The sequence below is a fragment of the Triticum dicoccoides genome, chromosome 2A, assembly GCF_002162155.2.
Source record: "Triticum dicoccoides isolate Atlit2015 ecotype Zavitan chromosome 2A, WEW_v2.0, whole genome shotgun sequence".
NCBI classification, from domain to species: domain Eukaryota; kingdom Viridiplantae; phylum Streptophyta; class Magnoliopsida; order Poales; family Poaceae; genus Triticum; species Triticum dicoccoides.
In genome coordinates, this window is record NC_041382.1 from 199878273 (window position 1) to 199889333 (window position 11061).

The window sequence follows — 11061 nt, forward strand, 5'->3', positions numbered from 1 at the left end:
TGCACAATGTGTCCAAATCACTCTTTTTTCCATAACATTAACAATTGTCCTTTGACTGTCTATGTGAACATTCTCTAAAATTTCATTCCAAGTTAAGTCTGGTCTTCTTTGGGTAATTTATATAGCAGAGTCTACAAGAATTGGATGCAGATCCACTATCCCCCCACCCCCACTGTATTTACTGCAATGCATATTTACCCGGAGCTCGCATCTCAGCTGTATGTCAAGTGCCAAGTCAGTTTTCACTAAATACAAATTTTAAATATACTGGTTGTATATTTATGGATTATAGTTGAAATTCTCAAATGAATAAATATTTTTGTAGTTGTAGTCCTATATACAACTACCTAAAACTGAGGTTGGCACATCTTCATTAGAAGCTATGCTCACTAGCTTGATTTCTCCTAGAGATGTAGAATGTTTATTCCCGCAATGTTATTTTGCAATTTCCTTTTTTGATGTAGCTGCTTATCTATCAAGTTTATTTAGCAAAGTGTCTATGAAAGCGTGCAGTTCAAATAACCGGGTTATGTTACTCCTACTAAGTATCCTATAAATGATCTGAATGAACACAAGTGATGGTGTCCGTCGGACACGATGCCCAAGGCGTAGACTGAACCCTTCTAAGAAGGCATGTGGGGATGCGTGCAAGACATGCCCTCATTCTATGAAACAAAGTCAAATGCAAATGGGAGTATGAGAGATGGTGTATGTGTTGGAAATATGCCCTAGAGGCAATAATAAATTGGTTATTATTATATTTCCTTGTTCATGATAATCGTTTATTATCCATGCTAGAATTGTATTGATAGGAAACTCAGATACATGTGTGGATACATAGACAACACCATGTCCCTAGTAAGTCTCTAGTTGACTAGCTCGTTGATCAATAGATGGTTATGGTTTTCTGACCATGGACATTGGATGTCATTGATAACGGGATCACATCATTAGAAGAATGATGTGATGGACAAGACCCAATCCTAAGCCTAGCACAAGATCATGTAGTTCGTATGCTAAAGCTTTTCTAATGTCAAGTATCATTTCCATAGACCATGAGATTGTGCAACTCCCGGATACCGTAGGAATACTTTGGGTGTGCCAAACGTCACAACGTAACTGGGTGACTATAAAGGTGCACTATGGGTATCTCCGAAAGTGTCTGTTGGGTTGGCACGAATCGAGACTGGGATTTGTCACTCCGTGTGACGGAGAGGTATCTCTGGGCCCACTCGGTAGGACATCATCATAATGTGCACAATGTGATCAAGGAGTTGATCACGGGATGATGTGTTACGGAATGAGTAAAGAGACTTGCCGGTAACGAGATTGAACAAGGTATCGGGATACCGACAATCGAATCTCGGGCAAGTATTGTACCGATAGACAAAAGGAATTGTATACGGGATTGATTAAGTCCTTGACATCGTGGTTCATCCGATGAGATCATCGTGGAGCATGTGGGAGCCAACATGGGTATCCAGATCCCACGGTTGGTTATTGACCGGAGAACGTCTCGGTCATGTCTGCATGGTTCCCGAACCCGTAGGGTCTACACACTTAAGGTTCGATGACGCTAGGGTTATAGGGAATAGATATACGTGGTTACTGAATATTGTTCGGAGTCCCGGATGAGATCCCGGACGTCACGAGGAGTTCCGGAATGGTCCGGAGGTAAAGATTTATATATGGGAAGTCCTGTTTTGGTCACCGGAAAAGTTTCGGGTTTTATCGGTAACGTACCGGGACCACCGGGAGGGTCCCGGGGGTCCACCAAGTGGGGCCACATGCCCCAGAGGGCTGCATGGGCCAAGTGTGGGAGGGGACCAGCCCCAGGTGGGCTGGTGTGCCCCCCCACCAAGGCCCAAGGCGCAAGGAAGAGGGGAAGGGGGCAAACCCTAGGGAAGATGGGCCCTAAGGCCCACCCTGGTGCGCCTCCCCCTCTCCCCTCCCCTTGGCCGCCCCTAGATGGGATCTAGGGGGCTGCCGCCACCCCTAGGGAGGGAACCCTAGGTGAGGGCGCAGCCCCTCCCCTCCCCCTATATATAGTTGAGGTTTGGGCTGCCCAATACACATGAGTTCCTCTCCCTGTTGGTGCATCCCTACCTCTCTTTCTCCTCATATCTTGCGGTGCTTGGCGAAGCCCTGCTGGAGTACCACGCTCCTCCACCACCACCACGCCATTGTGCTGCTGCTGGATGGAGTCTTCCTCAACCTCTCCCTCTCTCCTTGCTGGATCAAGGCATGGGAGACGTCACCGGGCTGTACGTGTGTTGAACGCGGAGGTGCCGTCCGTTCGGCACTAGGATCTCCGGTGATTTGGATCACGACGAGTACGACTCCTTCAACCCCATTCTCTTGAACGCTTCCGCATAGCGATCTACAAGGGTATGTAGATGCACTCTCCTTCCCCTCGTTGCTGTTTTCTCCATAGATAGATCTTGGTGACACGTAGGAAAATTTTTGATTTTCTGCTACGTTCCCCAACAGTGGTATCAGAGCTAGGTCTATTGCATAGATTCTATGCACGAGTAGAACACAAAGTAGTTGTGGGCGTTGATTTTGTTCAATATGCTTACCGTTACTAGTCCAATCTTGTTTCGACGGTATTGTGGGATGAAGCGGCCCGGACCGACCTTACACGTACTCTTACGTGAGACAGGTTCCACCGACTGACATGCACTAGTTGCATAAGGTGGCTAGCGGGTGCCAGTCTCTCCCACTTTAGTCGGAACGGATTCGATGAAAAGGGTCCTTATGAAGGGTAAATAGCAATTGGCATATCACGTTGTGGTTTTGCGTAGGTAAGAAACGTTCTTGCTAGAAACCCATAGCAGCCACGTAAAACATGCAAACAACAATTAGAGGACGTCTAACTTGTTTTTGCAGGGTATGCTATGTGATGTGATATGGCCAAGAAGAATGTGATGAATTATATGTGATGTATGAGATTGATCATGTTCTTGTAATAGGAATCATGACTTGCATGTCGATGAGTATGACAACCGGCAGGAGCCATAGGAGTTGTCTTTATTTATTTATGACCTGCGTGTCAACTTAAACGTCATGTAATTACTTTACTTTATTGCTAAAGCGTTAGCCATAGTAGTAGAAGTAATAGATGACGAGACAACTTCAAGAAGACACGATGATGGAGATCATGGTGTCATGCCGGTGACAAGATGATCATGGAGCCCCAAGATGGAGATCAAAGGAGCTATATGATATTGGCCATATCATGTCACTATTATTTGATTGCATGTGGTGTTTATCATGTTTATGCATCTTGTTTACTTAGAACGACGGTAGTAAATAAGATGACCCCTCATAATAATTTCAAGAAAGTGTTCCCCTAACTGTGCACCGTTGCGACAGTTCGTTGTTTCAAAGCACCACGTGATGATCGGGTGTGATAGATTTTTACGTTCGAACACAACGGGTGTTGACGAGCCTAGCATGTACAGACATGGCCTCGGAACACATGCGAAACACTTAGGTTAACTTGACGAGCCTAGCATGTACAGACATGGCCTCGGAACACAAGAGACCGAAAGGTCGAGCATGAGTCGTATGGTAGATACGATCAATATGAAGATGTTCACCGATGTTGACTAGTCCGTCTCACGTAATGATCGGACACGGCCTAGTTGACTCGGATCATGTAATCACTTAGATGACTAGAGGGATGTCAATCTGAGTGGGAGTTCATAAGATGAACTTAATTATCCTGAACATAGTCAAAAGGTCTTCGCAAATTATGTCGTAGCTCGCGCTTCAGTTCTACTGTTTAGATATGTTCCTAGAGAAAATTTAGTTGAAAGTTGTTAGTAGCAATTATGCGGACTAGGTCCTTAAACTGAGGATTGTCCTCATTGCTTCATAGAAGGCTTATGTCCTTAATGCACCGCTCAGTGTGCTGAACCTCGAACATCGTCTGTGGATGTTGCACACATCTGACATACACGTTTTGATAACTACGTGATAGTTCAGTTAAACGGTTTAGAGTTGAGGCACCAAAGACGTTTTGAAACGTCGTGAAACATATGAGATGTTTTGAGGGCTGAAATTGGGATTTCAGGCTCGTGCCCACGTCAAGAGGTATAAGACCTCCAACGATTTTCTTAGCCTGCAAACTAAGGGAGAAAAGCTCAATCGTTGAGCTTGTGCTCAGATTGTCTGAGTACAACAATCATTTGAATCAAGTGGGAGTTGATCTTCCAAATGAGATAGTGATGTTTCTCTGAAGTCATTACCACCAAGCTGCTAGAGCTTCGTGATGAACTATAATATATCAGGGACATATATGATGATCCTTGAGATATTCGCGATGTTTGACACCACAAAAGTAGAAATCAAAAGGGAGCATCAATCATTGATGGCTAGTAAAACCACTAGTTTCAAGAAGGGCAAGGGCAAGAAATGGATACTTCATGGAACAACAAATCAGTTGATGTTCTAGTGAAGAAACCCAAAGTTGAACCCAAGCTCGAGACTAAGTGCTTCTGTAATAAGGGGAACAGTCACTGAAGCAGAACCACCCTAGATACTTGGTAGATAAGAAGGCTGGCAAGGTCGATAGAAGTATATTGGATATACATTGTGTTAATGTGTACTTTACTAGTACTCCTAGTAGCACCATGGTATTAGATACCGGTTCGGTTGCTAAGTGTTAGTAAACTCGAAATAAAAAGCTGCGGAGTAAACGGAGACTAGCTAAAGGTGAGCTGGCGATATGTGTTGGAAGTTTTTCCCAAGCTTGATGTGATCAAGCATCGCACGCTCCATCTACCATCAAGATTGGTGTTTGCGTTGAGCATAGACATGATTGGATTATGTCTATCGCAATACGGTTATTCATTTAAGGAGAATAATGGTTACTCTGTTTATTTGAATAATACCTTCAATGGTCTTGCACCTTAAATGAATGGTTTATTGAATCTCGATCATAGTGATACACATGTTCATGCCAAAAGATATAAGATAGTAATGATAGTACCACCTACTTGTGGCACTGCCACGTAAGTCATATCGGTATAAAACGCATGAAGAAGCTCCATGTTGATGGATCTTTGGGCTCACTCGTTTTGAAAAGTTTGAGACATGCGAACCATGTCTATTGGTGTATATGCATGAAGAAACTCCATGCAAATGGACCGTTTGGACTCACTTGATTTTGAATCACTTGAGACATGCAATTCATACCACATGGGCAAGATAACTGAAAGCCTCATTTTCAGTAAAATGGAACTAGAAAGCAACTTGTTGGAAGTAATACATTTTGATGTGTGCAGTCCAATGAGTGCCGAGGCATGTAGTGGATATCGTTATGTTCTTACTTCACAGATGATTTGAGTAGATGTTGAGTATATTTACTTGATGAATCACGAGTCTGAATTATTGAAAGGTTCAAGTAATTTCAGGGTGAAGCTGAAAGATCGTCGTGACAAGAGGATAAAATATCTAAGATATGATCATAGAGATGAATATCTGAATTACGAGTTTGGCACAGAATTAAGACATTGTGGAAATTGTTTCACAATTAATACAGCCTGGAACACCATAGTGTGATGGTGTGTCCGAACATCATAACCGCACCCTATTGGATATGATGCATACCATGATGTCTCTTATCGAATTACCACGATAGTTTATGGGTTAGGCATTAGAGACAACCACATTCACTTTAAATAGGACACCACGTAATTCCGATGAGATGCACCGTATGAACTATGGTTTAGAGAAACCTAAGCTGTCATTTCTTAAAAGTTTGGGGCTGCGACGCTTATGTGAAAGGTTTCAGGCTGATAAGCTCGAACCCAAAGCGGATAAATGCATCTTCATAGGACACCCAAAACAGTTGGGTATACCTCCTGTCTCAGATCCGAAAGCAATAAGGGGTTGTTTCTAGAATCGGGTCCTTTCTCGAGGGAAAAGTTTCTCTTGAAAGAATTGAGTGGGAGGATGGTGGAGACTTGATGAGGTTATTCAACCGTCTCCTCAACTAGTGTGTGGCAGGGCACAGGGAGTTGTTCCTGTGGCACCTAAACCAATTGAAGTGGAAGCTTATGATAGTGATCATGAAACTTCAGATCAAGTCACTACCAAACCTCGTGGGATGACAAGGATGCGTACTACTTCAGAGTGGTACGTAATCCTGTCTTGGAAGTCATGTTGCTAGACAACAATGAACCTACGAGCTATGGAGAAGCGATGGTGGGCCTGGATTCCAAAATGGCTTGAGGCCATATAATCCGAGAGAGGATCCATATATGAAAACAAAGTGTAGACTTTGGAAGAACTACTCGATGGTCGTAAGGCTGTTGAGTACATATGGATTTTAAAAGGAAGACGGACAATGATGGTAAGTATCACCATTAAGAAAGCTCGACTTGTCGTTAAGATGTTTTCCGACAAGTTCAAGGAGTTGACTACGATGAGACTTTCTCACTCGTAGCGATGCTAAGAGTCTGTTGAAATTATATTAGCGATTACTGCATTATTTATGAAATCTTGCAGATAGGATGTCAAAACATTGTTTCCTCGACGATTTTCTTGAGGAAAGGTTGTATGTGATACAATCCGAAGGTTTTGTCAATCCTGAAAGATGCTAATAAGTATGCAAAGCTCCAGCAATCCTTCTAAGGACTGGAGTAAGCATCTCGGAGTTGGAATGTACGCTTTGATGAGATGATCAAAGATTTTGGGTTTATACAAAGTTTATGAGAAACTTGTATTTCCAAAGAAGTGAGTGGGAGCACTATAGAATTTCTGATGAATATATGTTGTTGACATATTGTTGATCAGAAATGACGTAGAATTTCTGGAAAGCATATAGGGTTATTTGGAAAGTGTTTTTCAATGGAAAGCCTGGATTAAGCTACTTGAACATTGAGCATCAAGATCTATAAGGATAGATCAAAACGCTTAATGGTACTTTCAAATGAGCACATACCTTGACATGATCTTGAAGGTGTTCAAGATGGATCAGTCAAAGAAGGAGTTCTTGCCTGAGTTGTAAGGTATGAAGTTAAGACTTAAAGCTCGACCACGGCAGAATAGAGAGAAAGGACGAAGGTCGTCCCCTATGCTTAAGACATAGGCTCTACAGTATGCTATGCTGTGTACCGCACCTGAAATGTGCCTTTCCATGAGTTAGTCAAGGGGTACAAGAGTGATCTAAGAATGGATCACAGGACAGCGGTCAAAGTTATCCTTAGTAACTAGTGGACTAAGGAATTTTCTCAATTATGGAGGTGGTAAAAGAGTTCGTCGTAAAGGGTTACGCCGATGCAAACTTTGACACTAATCCAGATTATTCTGAGTAGTAAACTGGATTCGTATAGTAGAACAGTTATTTGGAATAGCTCCAAATGTAGCGTAGTAGTTGCATCTACAAGATGACATAAGAAATTTGCGAAGTACATACGGATCTGAAAGATTCAGACCCGTTGACTATAACATCTCTCACAAGCATAACATGATCAAACCCAGAACTCATCGAGTGTTAATCACATGGTAATGTGAACTAGATTATTGACTCTAGTAAACTCCTTGGGTGTCAGTCACATGGGGATGTGACCTTGAGTGTTAGTCACATAGCGATGTGAACTGGATTATTGACTCTAGTGCAAGTGGGAGACTGTTGGAAATATGCCCTAGAGGCAATAATAAATTGGTTATTATTATATTTCCTTGTTCATGATAATCGTTTATTATCCATGCTAGAATTGTATTGATAGGAAACTCAGATACATGTGTGGATACATAGACAACACCATGTCCCTAGTAAGCCTCTAGTTGACTAGCTCGTTGATCAATAGATGGTTATGGTTTTCTGACCATGGACATTGGATGTCATTGATAACGGGATCACATCATTAGAAGAATGATGTGATGGACAAGACCCAATCCTAAGCCTAGCACAAGATCATGTAGTTCGTATGCTAAAGCTTTTCTAATGTCAAGTATCATTTCCTTAGACCATGAGATTGTGCAACTCCTAGATACCGTAGGAATACTTTGGGTGTGCCGAACGTCACAACATAACTGGGTGACTATAAAGGTGCACTATGGGTATCTCCGAAAGTGTTTGTTGGGTTGGCACGAATCGAGACTGGGATTTGTCACTCCGTGTGACGGAGAGGTATCTCTGGGCCCACTCGGTAGGACATCATCATAATGTGCACAATGTGATCAAGGAGTTGATCACGGGATGATGTGTTACGGAACGAGTAAAGAGACTTGCCGGTAACGAGATTGAACAAGGTATCGGGATACCGACGATCGAATCTCGGGCAAGTATTGTACCGATAGACAAAAGGAATTGTATACGGGATTGATTAAGTCCTTGATATCGTGGTTCATCCGATGAGATCATCGTGGAGCATGTGGGAGCCAACATGGGTATCCAGATCCCACGGTTGGTTATTGACCGGAGAACGTCTCGGTCATGTCTGCATGGTTCCCGAACCCGTAGGGTCTACACACTTAAGGTTCGAAGACGCTAGGGTTATAGGGAATAGATATACGTGGTTACTGATTGTTGTTCGGAGTCCCGGATGAGATCCCGGACGTCACGAGGAGTTCCGGAATGGTCTGGAGGTAAAGATTTATATATGGGAAGTCCTATTTTGGTCACCAGAAAAGTTTCGGATTTTATCGGTAACGTACCGGGACCACCGGGAGGGTCCCGGGGGTCCACCAAGTGGGGCCACATGCCCCGGAGGGCTGCATGGGCCAAGTGTGGGAGGGGACCAGCCCCAGGTGGGCTGGTGCGCCCCCCCCCACCAAGGCCCAAGGCGCAAGGAAGAGGGGAAGGGGGCAAACCCTAGGGAAGATGGGCCCTAAGGCCCACCCTGGTGCGCCTCCCCCTCTCCCCTCCCCTTGGCCGCCCCTAGATGGGATCTAGGGGGCTGCCGCCACCCCTAGGGAGGGAACCCTAGGTGAGGGCGCAGCCCCTCCCCTCCCCCTATATATAGTTGAGGTTTGGGCTGCCCAATACACATGAGTTCCTCTCCCTGTTGGTGCAGCCCTACCTCTCTTTCTCCTCATATCTTGTGGTGCTTGGCGAAGCCCTGCTGGAGTACCACGCTCCTCCACCACCACCACGCCGTTGTGCTGCTGCTGGATGGAGTCTTCCTCAACCTCTCCCTCTCTCCTTGCTGGATCAAGGCATGAGAGACGTCACCGGGCTGTAGTGTGTTGAACGCGGAGGTGCCGTCCGTTCGGCACTAGGATCTCCGATGATTTGGATCATGACGAGTACGACTCCTTCAACCCCGTTCTCTTGAACGCTTCCGCATAGCGATCTACAAGGGTATGTAGATGCACTCTCTTCCCCTCGTTGCTGGTTTCTCCATAGATAGATCTTGGTGACATGTAGGAATTTTTTTGAATTTCTGCTCCGTTCCCCAACAGTATGGACCAAGTGATGGGAGCATCTCACGGGCGGCGGCCCTCACTTCAAGCTCGATGAACTTAGCTTAAACATGCTCTTGCACTGGCATGGTCGTGATAGGTTTGTCATCTGGGCGATTGCCCGTGTTCGTGAGGTTGCTGTGATTTTTCACTATAGGAATTGATAGCTTGACAGGTTATTTGGCTTAGCCTATGTTGTGTTGTTGCTTGTTTGTCTGATCCCTATCATGCTGATGTTTCATACCATGATAGATGTTTATGGTTGTAATATTATACCATTGATAGCTTTAGAAAAGGTGGTTGCTGATTGAGAAAGTTGAGAGACAACTTACGGACACTATAATAGTTAGGAATTTATTGTTGGGACAAAATTATGTCGTTGTTTATACACATGCATCAACTCTTCATGTAGCTCACTACTTATTCTATGATGAGAATAACAACTGTAGATAGAGTCATTCATCTTGCTTATTTTCTAGATGAATAACTTCATTATGGGTCGTGTCATCCGAGGCAAGTTGATACTACCTACTGTATGCAAATTCCAGATGCATTAGGAGGGGAGTGACGAAGCCGGAGGGGCCGAGGTGCCCTCATCATGGTTGCTTGATGGTGCGTCATAGACCAGGCGAAGAATCTCCTGGTGGAGCTTGGCAGAACCGAGTCACTTGGAGGAGAAGACACCATGGAACCCTCGCCCGCTGCTGGTGGGCTTTGGCGAGGACGAGCGCTGGGAAAGGTTGTGCATGACGCCCAGATGTTGCGCCAAGGCCTTCCGCGCCCGCACCCGAGGTAGGTGCTTCACTAACAAGCTGCTACAAGTGTACAAGGCCTTCCGCGTTCAAGCTGAGAAGGCAAGAAGATTTTGTTATTAATAGGGACAAATAGGTGGCTAGCACATCCTTTTTTGTTGGCTGAAGCGTTGGAGTGCTAAAGGTACAGATGAAAATCCATCTTTGGTGCATTTGTTTTCAGATTATTGCTGTTGGAGATGAGCTACAGAGAGGGAGACACACACCCTTCTCTGTACAAAATCCATCTTTGGCGCACTTGGGGAAATTTTGTCCAAGGGCAATTCATAGATTGGAATTAAGATTTGGGGCTATTTTGTTTGACTTGCTTTGTACGGATGTTGCTATGCTTTGTGTATTGTTGTCATTATTGTATAGTGAGAAGATATAGTGAGACAGATGGAGAGAAATTGCTAGCTATTTTTTGTGAAATTGTTGTGTTCTGTTGGCCAAGATTATTCTTTGTTGGTTGCTACAGCAAATTGTTGTGAGGGAAATTGGGCATAATTATGAGCGCGCAACGCTTGAAGGTGTTCGGCGAAGCTTGTGCCACCGGGCAAAAGCTCGCCTTGCTCGACTAGCTGACACTGCCATCAACACATGAGGAGGACACAAAGTCCGGTGTTTCTTCTGTTGCAAAGCACAACATGTGTGCTATTCTCTCAAATAGATAGATGAAGAAATTGCATAGTTAGTTTCACGGCTAACTTTAATGGGTTGCTTTAATCAATTGAGATTTAAAAAAAGTAACGACACTCATCTTAATAACTTTAGCAACAGTACGTACATTAAATTGGACTATAGCCGGTTATCCCTCGCTCCGGTGTTAATCATTAGCGAACCACGGCCTGCA